The sequence below is a fragment of the Balaenoptera acutorostrata genome, chromosome 8, assembly GCF_949987535.1.
Source record: "Balaenoptera acutorostrata chromosome 8, mBalAcu1.1, whole genome shotgun sequence".
Lineage (NCBI taxonomy): Eukaryota > Metazoa > Chordata > Mammalia > Artiodactyla > Balaenopteridae > Balaenoptera > Balaenoptera acutorostrata.
Window position 1 is genome coordinate 93,861,998 of NC_080071.1, and position 19,194 is coordinate 93,881,191.

At 51.9% G+C, this 19,194-nt stretch overlaps 1 long non-coding RNA gene across 2 annotated transcripts in view; it reads right to left on the reverse strand.

The window, feature by feature from the left end:
• Positions 1-1,228: 1,228 nt before the first annotated feature.
• LOC130708756 (uncharacterized) overlaps positions 1,229-19,194 on the reverse strand; it is a 36,404-nt gene continuing 18,438 nt past the window's right edge. For both annotated transcript variants that reach the window (XR_009009128.1, XR_009009127.1), the window contains 2 exons: positions 4,940-5,065; positions 1,229-3,784 (listed from right to left, as the gene is read on the reverse strand). This is a non-coding gene — a long non-coding RNA (uncharacterized LOC130708756). The remainder of the gene's footprint in view (positions 3,785-4,939; positions 5,066-19,194) is intronic.

Here is a 19,194-nt window from a genome sequence, read left to right on the forward strand (position 1 = left end):
GGGCCTTGGAGTCGGGCAGCACCTCCCAGGGGCACCCCACTGGCCCTGACGTTGGCCGGGGTCCCACCAACCCACACCAGCCATGAACAGACCTCCACCCTCCCCTCTGCCTTTCCGCGGAGAGAGGGTGAGCACAAACCCCCCATACCCACCAACGGCCGGAAGAGAGAACCCCCCCGCCCTAGAGGCCAAGGGGCTCACGGAGGAGAGGCAGCAGGACGCCCGGCTGGAAACGTCCCCGGGCGCTGAGAACCAGTGGGCTGTGGCATCCAGGTCCAACCTGAGATGCCCGGTGCCTCTGGGCTGGTGACAGCTAAGCCTCAGCCACGGGGGGAGGGTCAGCCGGCCCATGACCACGACTCGCGCGGCTCGGCTGTCCCTGGGGTCACTGGGAGATCTGAGTCCCAGGCTGGGGTCGGCAGCACCGTCGTGGAGATCTTTGTGTGGTGCCTGGTGGCCCTGCCTGTCCCGTACACAGTGGCCTCAGAGGACATCCTGGCTGCCCCTCATCTCGCACAGAAGGGAGCTAAGGCCTCGGCGGGGCCTCAGCGTGTCCCCCTCACATCCCAGATCCCAGATCCTCTGGGCCCAGGGCAGAGTGGGCGGCCGGCGCAGCTGGTCGGGGGCCACACTCCTGCTGACCCTGCTTCACCGGCCCTCCGCTCCGGCCTGGCTGCTCATCCGAGACTGGTGGGGACGGGACTGTGCCTGGGCTGGGAGGGGCTTCGGGCAGCCTGCGGGGAGAGCGCTTGTAAACTATGAAGCCCTGTGGTTCAGCGGGGACAGTGGTGCTGCTGGCCATTCACTAGGGTCTGAGACCGGACCCATGGGGTCAGATATGAGAGGGGGCGTCTTCCCCCTGCCCCCCTCCTTCCCAGAGCGCCTCCCACTCACGCATTTCCTGTCTGGCTTAAAGATGGAGGCTGCTAGGCTGACGGAATTAACTGTAGGAAAAGAGGCAGCTGCTCTGTCCTCTCCCTCCAGCCTGGATCCAGCCCCCCAGGATGGTGGGTTGGCTCTGAGGGGCTGCGGGTGACCAGAAATTCTCAGTTGACTGGCCCCTGACTGCCCATTCAGCCTGGACCTGCCCCGGAACTGGGCTTGGGCTCTGTAGAACTTCCCAGGAGAACTGTCCGAGTTAGGTGCCATCCACTCCATTAATCATAGTTATTTTAATTAAGAAGGTAAGAAATACAACTCATCAAAGATTTAATTATAATTAGCAGCTAACAACACTTGGATGAGTCAGTGACCTGAGTGGTGCACGTTCACGCTTCTCTGTTCAGAATGCGTGAGAAATTAAAGCATCCCAAGAAAGTGGGGCGTGGTTGGGGGCTGCTGGGATGAGGGTGAGGAGGGAAGGGCCCCGAGTCCGGCCCCAGCGCGATGCAGAACGCGCCACCTGCGGCTGCGTGTCCGCTGCTGGGCCTGCCCCGCGGCTCGCGGCCGGTGTGCGCAGAAGGGCCCGCCGGGTGGGTACGCTGCTGTCACTGCCTGGGCACCTGCAATAGTCTTGACCAAGGCCCCACGTTTTCATTTGGCCCCAGGTCCACCCAGCGTGGAGCGGGTACGACCCCCACGTGGCCTGTGGTGGCCCCCTGTTCCCTACGCGGGACCCATGGAAGTGAATGAGTCTGGCCCTGCCCGCAGTGGCCTGGATGGGAGACACCGAGTGGGGCAGAGGAGCCCACAGGGCTGAATGAACCCCATGCTGGGATGAGGCGACAGCTGCTGAAGCCTTGTGCTTGGGAATGGGGAGGGGTTCCTGGACCAGAGGGACGCACTCAGGCCTGACACTGTGGATGGCGGTGGCCTGACGGGCACACGGGGAGACTGGGTTCGGCTGGCACAGAGGCAGGAGTCGCAGGGGCAGCCCACGGCCGAGGACTGGACGTGAGCTGGGCCGAGCGCTGGGCTCCCGCTGCCCTGGCGCTTCACCAGCAACAAGACGTGGGCAGGGGTTCCCGTGTCTGAGCTGTAGGAATCTCCCCGTCACAGCGGGAGGGTCCCAGGTCCGTCCTCAAGGAAGGGGAGGGGTTTTGCCCTCCGAGTCTGCACACAGTTTGTCCTCCGCACCATGAGACTCTCAAGGAGGCTGGCCTGGGCCTGCCGGTCCCGCTGACCTGGAGCAGATGGAGGGGCGCCGGAGCCCCTAGACTGGCCCGAGGAGCCCCTGCCCCCGGCCCAGGAGAGCCCAGGCGAACGAGAGGGGGCTCTGGGGACCCACTGCGCTGGTCCTCTTCAGACTGCCTCTTCCCCAAGGAGATGCCTGTACTTGGACCAGCACTGCCTCCTTGCAGAGACCCGGGTCACCGTCCCCTACTTGAATTTCCCTCGGGCGCTTGCGGGTTCCTGCCGGCAGCACAGGTTTGCTCCCTCCTGCTGGATTGCAAGTTCCGTGAGCTGAGCTCATGCCTGCAGGTGCCTCTGCTAGTTCCCTGCACACAGCACGCGCTCGGGGCTGAGACGAGGCCAGTGACGATGCTGGATGCTCGGCGCCCGAACCATGGAGACAGAGGACCGGCCAGACCCTGGGGCGGGAGCCCGAACCGTGGAGACAGAGGACCGGCCAGGCCCTGGGGCGGGGGCCAGTGCAGCTGAAGGCACACGGGCGCTTTCCCCGAGCGTCGCTGCCTCTGAAGAGGCATGTGTAGAGGCAGGGCCTTTGTCCAACAAGCGTCCCCTGCCCCTCGGGCCCCACTCTGTCGCGGCCAGAACTGCCCTGGGGACCCCATCAGAGCCAACCACGCCCCGAGCTCCAGGCCCGGGTGGAGTGTGGCCAGGTCCGGGGCTCTGTGACCTGCTCCAGGTTGGAGAGATTCTGGGGTTCAGGATTCAGTTCCAGGCGAGGCCCCTGTAAGCAGGTGAGCAGCGGGCAGTGGCCAGGGGCGGGGCCCAGGGAGCAGCACACGCGCGTCAACCTCAGGCCCAGGCCTGATCCCGCCTCGGGCCTCAGTGCCTGTGGAAGTTCCCATTATTGGAAACGCCTGTCAGGAACCCTCTGAGCCCTGGACGTCTCCATGGAAACGAGTCTATAGTTGCAGGGCCTGCATCAGGGTCCTGGGGCTGCCGTAACACATGACCACACTGGGTGGATTAAACAGCAGTTCTGGAGGCTGGAAGTTGGAATCAAGGTGTCAGCAGGGCCATGCTGTCTCCCAGAGTTCTGGGGGTGGATCCTTCCTTCCTTTTCAGCTGCTGGTGGCTCCTGGCATCCTTGGCCCGTGGCTGCGTCCCTCCCGTGTGCCTGTGTGTCACGTCTCCCTCTGCTTTCTCACAAGGACACCAGGCATTGGATTCAGGGCCCCCTAATCCAAGGTAATCACATCTTGAGACCCTTAAAGTAACTGCATCTGCAAACACCCATTAAGGTCACTTGCGCAGGTCCCAGGGGTCACAGCCCTAAGCCGTGTGACTTGCATCAGGTCGCTGTCCTTCTCCGCCCTTCTGCTTACTCATCCCTGATCCTCCCTCGGCGGGACGCTGGACGGACCAGAGGAGTCTCATGCCCGCCGTGGGCATCTGTCTGCAGTGGGCATCCCAGGAGGCAAATTTCAGACTAAGAGTTTGGATCAGCTGGGTGGGAACAGACACTGGCCAGGGCAGCCAGGGCCTGGATGGCACACAAGGCACTCCAGGGCCACCCTGGGCAGAGGTGACAGGTCCCTCCCAGCAAAGCACAGGCCTCCCCCTCCCCCTGGAGGGAGGCAGGACGAGGTCACTTCCAAGGACACGTTCAGGTCTCAAACCAAGATGCCCTCTCTTTCCTGCTCCTCCATCCGAGCTGAAAGAGATCGCAAACCAAATTAGCCAAAGACTTAACAGGAATTGATTTTAATTTAAAGCCCTTTAAGTGCTTTCACCCCCCAGATGAAAGGAGAGTAGAATGAAATCTGTTTTCCTGATGGCTCCGATAACTGTATCTGATCTAATTTTCTGCCCCACGCCATCTCCTCCTGATGGGTCAGCTTTTCGTATTGTCTCTTGGTGATAACTGAGCTTACCCTCCAAACTGCAAAGGAAATCTAATTTCTGCTTTTATTCCAACCTTGTACTTCTCACACACTCTAATAAATATTCCCCTGAATTCAAACTCTTACATCCAGAGCAATTCACAGCAAGTTCTGAAACAGGGGCCTGTGGGCCGTTATTTACCCTCCAACTCAGGCACCGCCTCAGGGCAAGCCACCCCTGTTTTTGGAAGACTGCGCAATTTCGACTGTGAGGAGGTCTTGGAATCGGCACTGTGTTGGGGGAGCACCCGGAGGGAGCACGTACAGTGCTTCAGAGAGAGCCTGAGTCACGAGGCTCCCCCGGCCCCCAGGGTCCCCTGCGTGGTCCTCGGCCCCAAATCCCATTGACCGGTCTGGATGTGCTCAGGGACACGCCTGCCCCCTCCCAGACCCCAGGCCCTGTAAGCGGCGGGTCTGCTTCTTCACCCCATCTCCCCTGCCCCGCACACCCCGGCAGCTGCAGGCCAGCGGTCCCTCCAGGGCTGGGTGCTTGGCGGTGCTCAGAAATCCATCGCACCTCCCCTCCTCACCCACGATCTGACTCCCGCTCGCCGAGAAAATCAAGGCCCAGCTGCGCATGCACCACCTCCCCCAGCGGTAGAAGGGTCCATCCTCCCCAACAGGGCCAGTCTCCCCACCCCCAGTCACAGCCTCACTCCTGTGTCCTCACCTTGACCTTGTCCCGGGTTCCTCTGCCCTTGGCATTTCAGCTGCCCCAGTGGCTCCTTTCTCAGCACCATCCCCCGACCTGCGCCCACCCTGGATGTCTTCACCCTTTCCCAGTGCTCAAGGTCAGGCTCCGTAAGGGGATGCTCTGTGTTTGCTGCCCCTTCTTTCTTCCCACCTGGTGGCCACTTGCTGAGGTCACTCAAGATCAAGCAACCCACCCTCACCATCCTCGCTGGGACTCACGTCTGTTTTCTTACCTGTTGAAGAACCATCCTTTTCCAGACCGGAGTCTGGAATTTGGATGGCTGGCTTTTGGAAATGATGTTAAAGTGTGAATTCCATCTGATCTCCATCTGATCCAACTGATCATCTTGCGCCTGGAACTTAGAACCATAAAATATTGAGCTGAAAAGGACCTGCCAGGATTACCTGGCCCAAAATGCCGTGGCATGTGATGTCACTATGCAATAGGAGAGGATAATGGCAGTTACTATAAAAGCTCCAGCTGGGCTTCCCTGGTGGCGCAGTGGTTGGGAGTCTGCCTGTCGATGCAGGGGACACGGGTTCGAGCCCTGGTCTGGGAAGATCCCACATGCCACAGAGCGGCTGGGCCCGTGAGCCACAATTGCTGAGCCTGCGCGTCTGGAGCCTGTGCTCCGCAACAAGAGAGGCCGCGGTGGTGGGAGGCCCGCGCACCGCGATGAAGAGTGGTCCCCACTTGCCGCAGCTAGAGAAAGCCCTCGCACAGAAACGAAGACCCAACACAGTCATAAATAAATAAATAAATAAATAAATAAATAAATAAAAGAATGTGAATTTCTTAAAAAAAAAAAAAAAAGCTCCAGCTGGGGCCCAGAGAGGGATAGCAACTTGCAAAGACACACAGCACCCATGGTCCTGATCCCCCTGGACCAGCACTGTCCTCATATTGTTCTTGTGGCCACAGACCCCGCCTGGTTCCATGACAGCCTCCACTTTCTCACCTTTATGACTTCCAGGTAAGCAAGACGGGGGCAGTTTTTGTTGCTGCATTTCTAACATAAAAAGAAAAATGCTTTTAAGGATATTTAAGTCTCTTTAGCTGGTGACTCCTGCAGCCTGGATGAAAGAGCCTTGATTTCCCCCCAGAGAGGGTGTCTGTGCATACCTGGAATCATCCATGTTCCTTTTGATCATGTTTGTTAGCAAGTTCCCTTCAGAGATCAAAGCTGGCAAGGTGGACAGGCCCCTTTGAAGTTTCCTGGGGTTTTCTGAGACACAGGTCCTGACAGCCACAGTGTTTTGCTCCAAAGGAAGAGGTTGGCAGGTGGACCCCCAAGGCCTCTGCGCAGGACTTTTACCTTTATAAATACTTCTCCGTGGGAGCACTCACTGGCCGCCCCTGGAGTGACCACATGTAGGAGGCATGTGCGGGGTCTGCCTGACCACCCTTCATTCCCCAAATTTCCTCTGAAAATGACCCTCTCCCCAGCCCAGTGATCCTGTAAGTGGGAGTTGGGATTTTAAGTGTGGCAGTGGACACGTGACCTAGGCCAGCCAATGAGCGTCACCCAGCCTCTGGAACATTGACTAGCCAGGGATGGACACATGACCCAGGCCACCAGTCTGAGTGCTGTGGGAGATTTAGAAGTTTATTGAAAAGAGGGTTGCTTTATGCCTGGAGCTTTTTATGGCCACCTTTGTTCACCTGGAGAGACAGTCTACCTGAGGGTAATGCTACACAAGGGAAAACAGAGCAGAGAGGGAGAGGGAGGTGGTTCTAATAACCTTGTCTAACGTCCTGGATCCAGCTATGCCTGAAGTTCTTGAACCCCTTACATTTTCCAATTCTGTACTCCAATCAGTCATCCTGTTTCTTTGAGCAAGGTGTCTGCCACTTGCATACGAGTGAGGCCTGACCACCAGGCAACAGCCTCTCACAGAGGCTAGACTTGGAGCAGGGTAGCTGTCTCCCTGGCCTCCTAGGGATGGAGCGTCACGGTGGAGGGAACTCCTCCTCCAGGCTCTCAGACACTCCCTCTGCCAGGGCCCTGGTGCTTAGGAAGGCTGCACCACAGCCTGCAGTGTTCACTGCGAGGTCCTGGTGCTACAGGGAGCAGGTCATGGCCGGAGACCACACCAAGTGGGGCCACCTTCCGGAAGGAAAACCCACCTGCTGAAACAAGAGTCCCCAAGAGGAGCCGCCCACCGTACTCTGGCCTGACCACTGGGGCCCGAATGACCCCGCGAAGCAGTGCAGTTGTAAGCTGGGGTCTGTGTGTATTGAACCTGGGAACAGGCCACAGCTTTCAATGGATATTTTCATCAGGGGGTTCTCTGAGGTCCAGGGAAGTGCCACATGTGTGCAAGGCGCAGCTCGGCCACGCTGGCCACGGCGGGTCTGGCCCGCTGTTGACAAGCACAGAGGCCCCCTGAGACGCAGAGCAGACCCTCCCCGGCCATCTCCAGCTGCACCCAGATCAGCCTTTGCGGGGCAGCCCAGTGCTGGCTCCCTGGCGCGCCGACACTGGTCCCAGGCCGACTGGGACCCGCCACCCACCCAGCTCTATCACACGGTTCCCTCCCCGCCACGCACATCCGGCCACAGATATTATTCGACCACACGACCCTCAGGTCTGAGAGCCAAACAGCCTGGAAATAGTGTGTGTGCTGAGGCGCAGTGACTGCCCTGGGGGCTGAGCGGGAGGGGAGGTGACACGACGACCCTCCGTAAATGCCCAAGGCTCACGCTGGCCTCTTTTAGAAGCAAACGCACAGTGAACTCATCCCTCGCCTCCCCTCCCCTCCCTCCACCTCCCCTGTGAAATCTATTTTAAAAGATCAGAATTTTCTTTACATCCACCCCTGAAATGTGCTACAGGAGATAAGTGGGGCATAAACAGCTTGGGGCGGGGGAGGGGCGGTGGGTGAAGCTGGGAAGATGCGCTGGGGGCCGGGCTCTGATCAGTCCGAGGCCCCGTGTCCACTGGAGCCTCCACTCCCCCGGGGGAAGGCAAGGGAGCAGCATGCCGGGGTCCAGGCCCCCCGCACCTGTCTCCGCATCGGCCTTCTCCAGGAGCTTCGGCTGCCGTGTGGTCCCCTGTACCGGTGGGTGAAGCCCGCATCTGCGCGTCCCTGCCCTGCACTGGGGCCCTGCCAGCCTCGCCCCAGAGCCCAGCCGAGCAGGCCCGTTGCGGGGACGGTCGAGCACCCACCCGGGCTCTCCTCCTGGGCCTGGAGTCGGAAATCCTGACTGGCGTGACCCCAAACCCCAGCCCAGCCGTTGCCCCGCTGGCTGCCCCACAGCGCTGGAACCCCATTCCCTTCGGCCCAGCGGACTGGGGATGGGCAGAGTGGGGCCCCCGGGAGGGGGCTGGCCTGTCTCCTTGTCCTTCCACGCGAGGGCCCCGTTAGGCTCCCGCTGTCTGGTCCTCATGACCTCACCTTAGCCAGGAAGCCCCTGATGCAGCCCGCACCCCCTCCATCCCCCCCCCCACATCCCATCCAATGGATGCCTGCCTGGAACGCGGGTGCTGGAAGGGGGGCCGGCGGGGACCCCCTCGGAGCCCACGCTGCTCCTCCTTGAAGGAGGCCCTGGGGAGGTGAGGAGGGAATCCACCCCTTCCTCATAGAGCCGCTCCTCCAAGCTGACCGCCTGCCCGCTCACCGTCCCCACAGCCTTGGCCACTGGGATTCGGTGCTGACCCTGTCCGAGGTGGAGAGCACAGAGCCGCCCCTGCCTGCGGGTGGGGAACAGTGCTGAGATCTGGAGCCTCCTGCTTCACTTACGTTTGGAACTTCTGGGGTCCCAGAGTCCCTGCTAGGCCCAGCCCCTGTCACATGTCTTGGTCCATCCATCTGGTGGCTCTGTTTCCAGCTGGGCAGGGACCCCCACCTCGGCCCACTGCAGTGTCCCCAAGCCCCCGACTCCGCTAGGGTCCTGAGTCACAGGGGACTTTGCGGAGCTGGATGCCTGGTGCCACGTCCTCCCGTGGATGAATCCCCACCTTGGCTCCTTCCTCCCTGGGCCCGCCTCTTTCAGGAAGCCTTCCAGGATTACTCCCCCACACTGTAATGTCGCCCTCTGAACTCAGGAACTAGGCCGATCACGCCCACTGAGACTCTCTTTGTGCCTTACACATGCACACGCACGTACGCACGCACACACACCACTTGCACATCTCCTGACGGCTCCCATAGCTGCTGTGAGTCGTGCTCACCCCAAGCAGCACTCCTGCTGTGGTTTCTCCAAGAAGGAAGCCTCCAGCAGCTCCCAGCTAACCTCTCCAGGCCCCGAACCTGCCCCGTCTCCTGCACGGCGAGCCCCCACTCTCAGTCCCTGTATCCACCCTCCCACTCCTTTGCTTCAGCGGGGGGGTCTCAGAACCCGTGGGTGCCCCTCGGAGGCCTGGCAGTGGCCTGCAGCCTGAAGGCAGCGGTGTGCCCGGAGCCGGGCGCTCGGGCCGCGGGGCCAGGACCTGCACCAGCCGGCGTCAGGCAGCCCCCACCGTGGACGCCTTCCGGGTCCAGCCCCGAGCGCCCCGCCTGTGGTCACTGCCCAGGAGAAACTCCCGGCTTCGCAGAGCGGAGGGAGAGCCCCGCCGGGGGAGCTGGAGGGTCAGACGTGGCCCGTGTCGTCTCGCCCCTGCCCTCGGCCTGCGCTCGCGGGCTGAGCCGGACAGGCCCGGGCAGCAGCAGGGGATGTGCGGCGTCTTGTGTCCCGAGCTGAGTTGGAGGTTCTGGGTCAATCGGGGACAGTGTGAGCCTGTGGTGTGTGGGGGGCGCTGGAAGGCCAGCGGCTGGGAGGCTGTGAATAACTCAGACAGTCCAGGCAAGAAGTGATGGGGCGAAGGCCAGCCCGGTGGAGTTCCAGGCTGCTCCTGCGACTGGACACCTCCTGGAGCCAAGCGTCTGCCAGTGTCCCCAGCTGGCGCCCAGGGTCACCTCGACTGCCCGCCTGAGTGCCGGCCAGCGTCGGGCCAGGTCAGCCCAGGCCGCAGCACTGACCGCCTGCTCGGGACCCCGGGTCCTGGGGCTCCCGCAGCCCTCACATCCTGAGACACCGAGGGAGGACCAGCGGGGCAGGGCCAGCACCCACTTGCCAGGCCAGCCTTTTATCTCCGATGAAACAACTTCTGAGCCAGCCTGTGCAGGAGGGAGGGCGCGACTCGTGCTCTGGACCACACCGCCGGCATCGTCCCTCTCAAGGCCAAGGGCAGACAGCAGCCTGGCCCAGGCCCACACGGGGCCCTTCTGGGAAGCAGAGCCGCGGTCTATTTCTGCTCTCTGACAGCACGCCAGAGGCAGCCGCTCTGACTTATCTCTGCCGCCCACGGGCGAGGCCACAGGAGCAGCTTTGTGCCCTTGGGCTCTGCGGCCTCCGCAAGGGCGGGTGGGGGAAGGGCTTTCACGAGCCCCCAGCCCTCACCCCCGCTCTGTGAGCCAAGGCGCCTGAGTCAACACCCCCCAGAAAGTCCCCAGGACCCCTGCCAGCCAGCCTCTTGACCCGAGCCCAGACGTCCCCGGAGATGTTTTCCACACGCCCACGCGGGGTCCTCGCTTCCTTAGGCTACGGCACCCAGTATTATTTGGGGGTCCTCCCACGGCCGCCCCAGCACTTCCAGCCCCGGGCAGATAACGAGCATTAACACAGAAATGAGAGCTTGGAGGAGGGGCAGGGATTGAAAGAGCCAGCAGGATGCCGGGTAGCGACGTGGATGTGATGGTGGCTGTGACGGCTCGCCTGTGGCCACCGCGTCCTCCTGGGCCTCCTGTGACAGCAGTAGCCCTTCTGCGGCCTCTGGGTGAGCCTGCTAGAAACTCAAAGAGCCCCAGGGCCAGCGGGCCGGCTGCCCTCCTCGGATGACATGCCTCTCTCCCCAGGGCCCACCAGGAGGGGTGCTGCTGCCAGACCGGGCAGGGCTGAGGACACCACGCTGCGGCCCTCCATGACGCCAGGTGACCCCAGTGACCCCAGCTGAGGTCTCCAAGAGCTGATCTGCTGGCTCTCAGCTGCCACCTCCCGCCTGGTGTGTCCTGGCTGGTCCCAGGGGCCAAGCCACACGGTGCAGCTGAGGCCGCCCCACGGAGGCCCACGCCGGGGTCACCGGTGGGTAACACGGCCACGTGTGGGCCACGTCAACCCGGGTAACCCGGAGCTGTGCTCCCACGGGGGGCTCTGCAGCAACGGCGCCCTCTGCTTGTCGGATCAAAGCCTGACCCCTCCTCCTCCGGTCCACGGCACGGGGTGACCCTTGGTGGTCTGCAACTTCCGCCTCCAAATCAGGTCACAGGCTAGTTAGGGCACTTCACATCGGGCACCCGTTCAAGATTTCCATAAATAGAGAGACGGCCATGTGGTCTGCCTTATTTTCCACCAGCACAAACATGAACGTGGGAGAGGCAGCTCCCACTCTGGTCCCCAAAGCTTTCCTGGGGCTGGTGACACGGACTGCAGCAAATCCAGACATGGGCGTGATCGCCAGCCGTTGAAGCTGGTGCCCAGGAGTAAGCTGACGTGTGACAAGCGTTCTCACTACACTGCAGAGACACTGGGTCAAGTTAACAGGACACTATAGATACACAGGTGACCTCATCTTCATCACTTTTCTGGAAGTAACTTTTACACAGGGCATAATGCACACATGTTCAGAGCACAATCTGATGAGCCAGTAACTGGATATACCCCATGACCACGACCACATTCAAGACAAGGCTCCAGAAAGTTCTCTCAGGCCCCACCCCCATAAGCAACCCCTATTGATTTCTGTCACCATTCATTAGTTTTGCCTCTTCTTGGACTTAATATACATAGTGTTATGCAGAAGACACTATTCTGTGTCTCTCTTCCTTCACTTAACAGATTTTGAGTGCATGCCCCTTTTCATTGCCTAGTAGTATTCCACTGTGTGACTATAGCACTGATTTTCCATCCAGTCTTCGGTTGAAGGGTATTTGAAGCTTTTGGAGTTTTTTTTTCAGTTATAGCTATTATCAACAAAGCTGCTATAAACATTTTTTTACGATTCTTTTTCTGGACATGTATTTTCACTCCTCTTGAGTAAATGGAATTTCTGAGTCATACAGTAGATATATATTTAATTTTATAAGAAATGGCCAAGCAGTTTTTCCAAGTGGCTGTGCAGTTCTGCAGTGCTGCAGTTCCCGAAGCAGCATTGGAGAGGTCCCAGCTGTTTCCCATCCTCATCCTTGTTAGGTGGTGTCGTGTTTTTTAATTTCAGCCACCTTGTGGGTGAGAAGTGCCATCTCCTTGTGGGTTTTATTGCCTGTCCCTAAAGACTAATGATGTCTAATGATTTCTAATGGTGTTGATTTCTGTTATTGATTAGGAAGGGCCTTTATATATTTAAGACAAAAGTCCTGTGTTAGGTATAGGTACTGTGAAACCTTTCCCCCTGTCTGTAGGTTGTATCTTTATTTATCAGTGTCTTTCCATGAGCAGATGCTTATCATGTTAATGAAGGCTAATTGATCAGTTTTTCCTTTGGTTTTATTGCCTTTTGTGTCCTCCCTAAGAAATTCATCTCCTCTGTTTTCTTTTACAAGTTTTACAGTTTACATTTTATACCTAGTGCATGGGTCTATGATGCAGCTCAAAGCTTTTTGTGCAGTAGGAGCAAAGGGTTGAAGTTCATTTTTTCTCCATCTGTTTATCCACTTGTTCCAATCATTAGTTGAGAAGCTTCTCCTTTCCTGATTGAACCGCCTCAGTGCCTCCTAGAAAATCAATTAACCATAGTGGTTTCCCAACATTGTGATGTACTAAATGTCACTTAATTGGACATTTGGAAAATGGTCGATTTTATGTTATGTGAATTTCATCTCAATTTAAAAAAAAAAACACAATTAACCACATATCTGCATAGCGTCATATCTGGGCGTTCTGTTCTGTTCCATTGATGTAAACGTCTGTGCTTACACCAAATTCCCACTCTCCCATTTACTGCACCTGTACTATTAGTCCAGAAATTAGGTAGTGTGAACCCTCCAACTTTGTTATTCTTCAAGAGTACTTGGCTATGTGGGATTCTTTGCATTTTCACGTACCTTTCAGAATTGAGTCAACTTCTATAAAATGACTCCAGATTTTGATTCAGAATGGATCAATTTGGAGAGAATTAACATTTTAACAATTATATGCGTCTTACCATCCATGAACAGGGTATGTCTGCGCTTATTTACATCTTCAGCTTCCCTCAGCAATGTTTTATATTTTTTAGCAGATAGGTTTTAATGTACTTAAATTTATTCCTATGTATTTTATTTTTGACACTATTGTAGTAAGAGTTTTAAATTTTATTTTTCTAAGTATTTGTTGCTAGTATATGAAAATACAATGGATTATTTATGTTGACTTTGTATCCTGTGAACTTCCTAAATTTATTTATATCTAGAGTAGGGTTTTTTGTGGTTGATTTTTTTAGGATTTCCCATGTAAACAATGATGTTTGTGAATAAAGACAGTTTTACTTCCTTCTTTCCAATATTTATGACATTTATGCCCTTTACTGCCCTAGGACGCTGGCTAGGACATACAGTACAATGTTTACAAAAGTGGTGAGGACATACATTCTTGCATTATTCCTGATATTAGGGGTAAACCACTCAATATTTCAGCATTAGTATGAAAGTTATTAACAGAATTAGTATTTGTAGTAAAGTTGTAAGTTTCTGTAGATGCCCTTAGCAGATTGAAGACTTTTCCTCCCACTGCTAGTTTGTGAGAATTTTTATCATACATTGATGTTGAGTGTTGTCAAATGCTTTTTCGGCATCTATTAAGATGAATATATTTTTTCCTTTTATCTGTTAATGTGCTGAATTGCACTGATTGGTTTTTGAATGGTAAATTAACCTTGCATTCCTGTGATAAACCTCACTCAGTCCCTATATATTATTCTTTTTATATGTTCCTGGATTTGATCTTCTAATTTTTAAAAGGAATTTTGCACCTGCGTTTATGAGGATATTTGTCTGTAAATGTCATTTCTTGTAATGTCCTTCTCGTGTTTGGTATTAGGATCTTCCTGGCTTCATAAAATAAGTTTAAATGTGTTCCTTCCTCCTCAATTTTCTGAAAGAGTTTGTGCAAAATTGGTACCATTTATTTCTTTAATGTTTGGTAAAATTTAACAATGAAGTCATCTGGGCCTGGAATTTTCTTTGTGGGAAGGTTTTTGATGAGAAAATCAATTTCCTTAATATACATAGGGCTATTCATACTTTCTATGTCTTCTAAGTGTCAGAGTTGGTAAATTAGGTCTTTGAAGGAATTATTCTTGTCTCCTAATGTGATGAATAGAGAATTTAGGGTTGACAGTTTTTCTTTCTATACTTTGAAAATGTAGTTCCATTGTCTTCTGGCCGCCATTGTTTCTGATAAGAAGTCAGCCATTACTTGTACTATTTTCCCCGTAGGTCATGAGTTTTTCTCTGACTGCATTCAAGAGTCTCTCCTTATCATTAGTTTTTAGCAATTTGACTGTGGTGTGCCTAGGCGTGATTTTCTTTGCATTTATCCAGTATAAGGCTCATTGATCCTGAATCTGTAAATCAGTGTTTTTCACCAAATTTAGGGGAATTTCTGTGTTTTTTCCCATATATTTTGTCTATCCCATTCTCTATTTTCTTTCCTTCTGTAACTCCCATTACAAGCCTATTAGACTTCTTGATAATGCCCCACAGGTCCCTGAGGCACTGTTAATTTATTTTTTCTCTCTCTCTTTCTTTAAATTTGGTCATTTAAAAAAAAATCTGTCTTCAAGTTTATGTTTTCTTCTGCCAACTCCAATATTTTGTTAAGCCTATCCTGTAAATTTTTCATTTTAGATATATTACACCTCAGTATTAAAATATCTATTTGGTTGTTTCTATAGTTGCCCTTTTTCTGTTGAGATTTCTTCCATCTATTCATTTTGACCAATTTTCACATAATTCCTTGAACATATTAATAGCGGTATTTTAAAGTGTTTTTCTGCTAATTCCAACATCTAGGGCAAATTGAGTATATTGAGTAAATTGAGTAATTGAGTAAATTGAGTATATTTATATTGATTGCTTGTTCTTTTGTCCATGGCTCACATTTTCTTGTTTCTTCACATGTCTAGTAGCTTCTATTGTTTATTGGATATTATTGATGATACATTGTTCAGACTCTGGGATCTATTCTCTCTCTGAAGATTATTTTCATTTTATAAGCAGTTAATTTACTAGATAATCACCTTGAACTTGTGAAGCCTTCATTTAAACTCTTGGGATAAACTTATTTTGACTTTTTCTTTAGTTTTAGGGAAAATTCTTAGTCCTGGGACATAGTCTTTGCTCCTTAGTTGTGACCTTTTTGGGATTTCAATGGAAAGCGCAAGGTTTTTGCTGAGCCCCCATAACTGGACAGGATTTCGGCTCCAAATTCTGGCACTTCTGTAGTAGGCAGCAGCTGAAATTTCAACTCAGCTCTTCTAGCTGTGATTTCCCACCAAACTTCTTCAAGTCTCCCCTACAAGTGTCACCAAGGATTGAGGGGAGTTTATATAAGATTTGTTTTCTTGAATTTCCCTCTTCAATTTCCAACTGCTCTGGGGGCCCAAACACCACCTTCTGACACTTCAAGCTAATTACACAGCACTTTTGCTTCAGTTCCATGCATCCTGCACTATGGAGACTGGAGGGTGCCCTCAGCCTGAATTTCCTGCAGTTTCTGTCTATTTTGGGTTGTGCTCCAATGCCTTAAAATATGTTGAATTTTTGTGTGTTTATTTATTCAAAGTTTATCATTGCTATCTTAAGGAAAACTAGCCCAATACAAGCTACTGATATTTCACCATTATCAGTCTATATAACTTTTTCCACAAGTCTATAGAATGGGATATACTGGCTGGGCTCGTGCGCTTGTCAGGCAAGACTCATTGCACGAGGACTGTTTGTGGTTGAAGTTTCCTCCTCTTTCCCTCTTCCTCCTCCCTCTTCCGACTCTCGTCCCCTGAGGTCATCTGTGAGCCTGCATGCTGGGGACATTTTCATCAGACATTCACAGGTCACTACCCAGGAACCCTACCACAACCTCTAATATATGAGGCTGGGACCACCACAAGAAATAAGGTCACCCTCATCCATAGTCAGGGTTCTGAGCTACAGAGATGTTTCTCGTGGCCTTGAGAGCTGTATGGGAGCCAGATTACAGCAGTGGATGAAGGGGCCCTTGACTGCCATGTGGGGAGGAAGCCATGATTCTGCCCTTGACCAAGGGCAAGCACCACCCTCCCTCACCCCAGGCCCCAGCCTGTGCCCGCAGCCCTGAGCAGCAGAAAAAAGACAGAAAACATAGCTCAAGAGACCCAAGTGGCTCCTCCCTCTACTTCCCAGAGAACTGACAGGAGAACAGAAGGAAGAGCCTCATGGGGCAAAGAACCTCGGCGAGGACCATGGGCCTGAGGAGGGAAAGCGGAGAGGGGGACACTCGCAGCTGGGACCCAGCACTCGACAACACGAGACTGCAGCAACGTGAGCGGATGGCCACTGGCCTCTGACAGACACTGGGGCTGGTCAGGGTCCGGGGAAGGTAACCTCAAGGAGCTCACGTTCCAAGAATTAGGAAGAAGGCCTCCAGGTTGGGAGAGAACCCTCCATGGTTACCGACACAGCAGGAAATATTAGCATCACAGCTCTCCTCCAGGACTCCAGAGGCAATAGGCAACCGGATAGCCACTCGGACTTCAGAGGAGTAAAACACAACGTTCGGGGGGGTATTACAGGACTCGGAAAGCATCCTGGAAAACGCTGCTCCAGTAAAAGGTCAGATGAACAAGAACTGGGTGAAAATGAAGATTACAGATTAAAGAAGGTATGATACAAAAGGCAAGACAGTAGGGACCCAAACCAAAGAATCACACGTGAATGTTTAGACAATGAACATGCTTATGGAATAGAGTGCAAATGCCAAAATAGTTATTGCAACAAGACATAATGAATAAAATATACTCACAAAATAAAGCTCGAGAAGCCCGTATTACTGAAACATAATGTGAGGGCTGGAAGCAAGGAAAGGAGAAAATTAAACATGCTAAAATCTCTCATTCTGTAGGAGGTGAAAAACATTTATTGATATAGTATTAATGCTGGAGGAGAAATAGGGCGTAAATATGTGGATTAAATCTTAAGGTAGCCACTAGTAGGGGAAAAAAATGCTTCATTTTCAAATAAAGAATAAGCAAGAAAATCTCGAGCAATGAAACAAAAGAAATTAGAATAATAATAATAATGATAAAGCATGGAAATGTTAAACAACCAGAAACATAATGAGGTGATAAAAAGAAGACAAAAATGGAACCTTATTATAATAAGACCCAGAGCGGGCACCAACTATCAAATGGGCCCAAAGATGAAATCCAACTCGCTGTTGTTACAGGAGATGGAAATCAAACAGGACCAGGTTGAACCTGCAGAGCACAGGTGAGCCAGTCCCAGTGGGGAATCCACGGCACAGCCCTCCCCGCAGGCGCACCAAACTGGGTCCAGTGGGTCTTCCTACCTACACAGCGCAGCATGGAGCTGTGAGCCAGGTAGAAGCACAATAAGAAAAGGACAGGGGTGCAAGTATTACCATATGAAAAAAGTACAAGACCACCTGGAAATGTGTAAAAGGGCATCAAAAGCTTTTCTTCATGTTCAAATTGGAATTCAACAAGTCGTCGACATTTGCTATGTGCCCTGCATGTTACTGTGCAATTTACCATCACAGGCTCTGACTTCATCTTCCCAACACATCCCTCACAATTCCTCTTTCTGTTTTGGACACATGGAGGCTGAATTTCAGCAGCATCCCTCGCTTGCCAGAAGTAGCTCTCAGGCCCTCCTCCCCAACACCTCCCCACCCCGGCATCCTGTGAGCCCCAGTCAGACACAGGGACATAGAGAGCTTGGAGGCGGTCAGCCTTGGAGAGGCCAAAAGTAGGTAAAACAATGAAGGAAATGTTTTAATACAGTGCTGTGATTAAATACAGTTGGCTCAGTGGGTGGTTCCGACTGTACACCCCGCAAACACATCAGGCAGATTTTTTCAAACATCTGTGAATCATTTAATTACATCTACCTGGGAGAGTTCGTTTGGGGCATTAAAGCAGACCCTGGATCAAAAGGAACATCTTGAAAATTAAATTTTTTTAAATGTTGAAATCATTCAGGCCAGGGTTCTCTGACCAATAAAATTAGAACTTGATCACAAAAAGAGGAAAACAGAAGAATATCAAACCATTTGGGAGCTCTGAAAAACATTTAACTCTTTGCTCAAAGAAGAAATAAAAAGTCGTAACAAAACTGATAAAGTCATGAGAGCCACAAGGCCACAGACCAAAACTTATGAGATGAGGCTGAGGATGTAATTAGAAAGAAAGAAGTAAAATTAACTAAATATTAAGCATAAGGATAGCAGCTAAATAAATAATGAGAAAGCCAGAGAATGTAAGCAGTAAAAGTAAAAGCAGATATTACTAAAACAGAAACTGAAGATAAATGGGTAGAACTGATACACAAAGTCAAGAGCAGATGTTTTAAAACCAAACAGAATCAAAAATAAAAGAGATAAATCTTTAGCAAGACTGGTAAATAAAGAAAAAAGACAGAAACCATAAATGTATACTGTCAGGAAAGGCTTAACCAGACACAGAAAAGATTTTTATTTTTTTTTTAATTCTAAGAGAATGTTGTATATAACTCTGTAGAAAGCAATCTTACAATATCCATAAACTAAATGATTTTCTAGGAAAATATAAACTACCAAAAATGACTACTGAAGACATAAGACAGCCATAAAGATGGAAAACCTTAAAATATTGAGTTATTTTAAAAATTTCCCCAAAAGACTCCGTATTCAGTTACAGATATGTCTGTGATTTCAAATCAAAAGTACCTGTGATACCAAAACAGGCAGAACACAAAAAAATAAAACCGAAGACACATTTCCCTTATGAAGAAATATAAAAATTTAAAATTCTGCAGATTATTAAAATAATTATGCACTCTGAACAAGTTATAATAATCCTGAGTGATATTTGTTACCATAAATCATCATGTGAAGAGATCATGGCAGCCCCAAGCCCCACCCTCACCTCTTAACTTCCCAGACTCCTTCTAGTAAATGGCGGCTTTCTGAGAGATTCCTGCAAATGAAATCTAAGCAGAAACCCTTCTGGATGAGGCTTCCAAAGAAAACTTTTATTTTCCTGATAACAAAGAACAACTTACTCCTTTTGCCTTTGCCTTCCTGGACTTCAGAGATGATGCATGGAGGTGCAGCAACCACATTGTAACAATGAGGACAATTGCCACATGCAAAATCTAGTGGAGGTATAAGACAGAAAGAACCAGTGTCCTTGATGGTGCTGTGGAATCAACCATGGGCGGCCTCACTCCATCTTATTTTCTGTCTTATTTTTATATTTATCTTTAAATATCCTTAAATATATTAATAATCTATTATTATGTATCATATTATGTATTTAAAATATTTATATTTTGT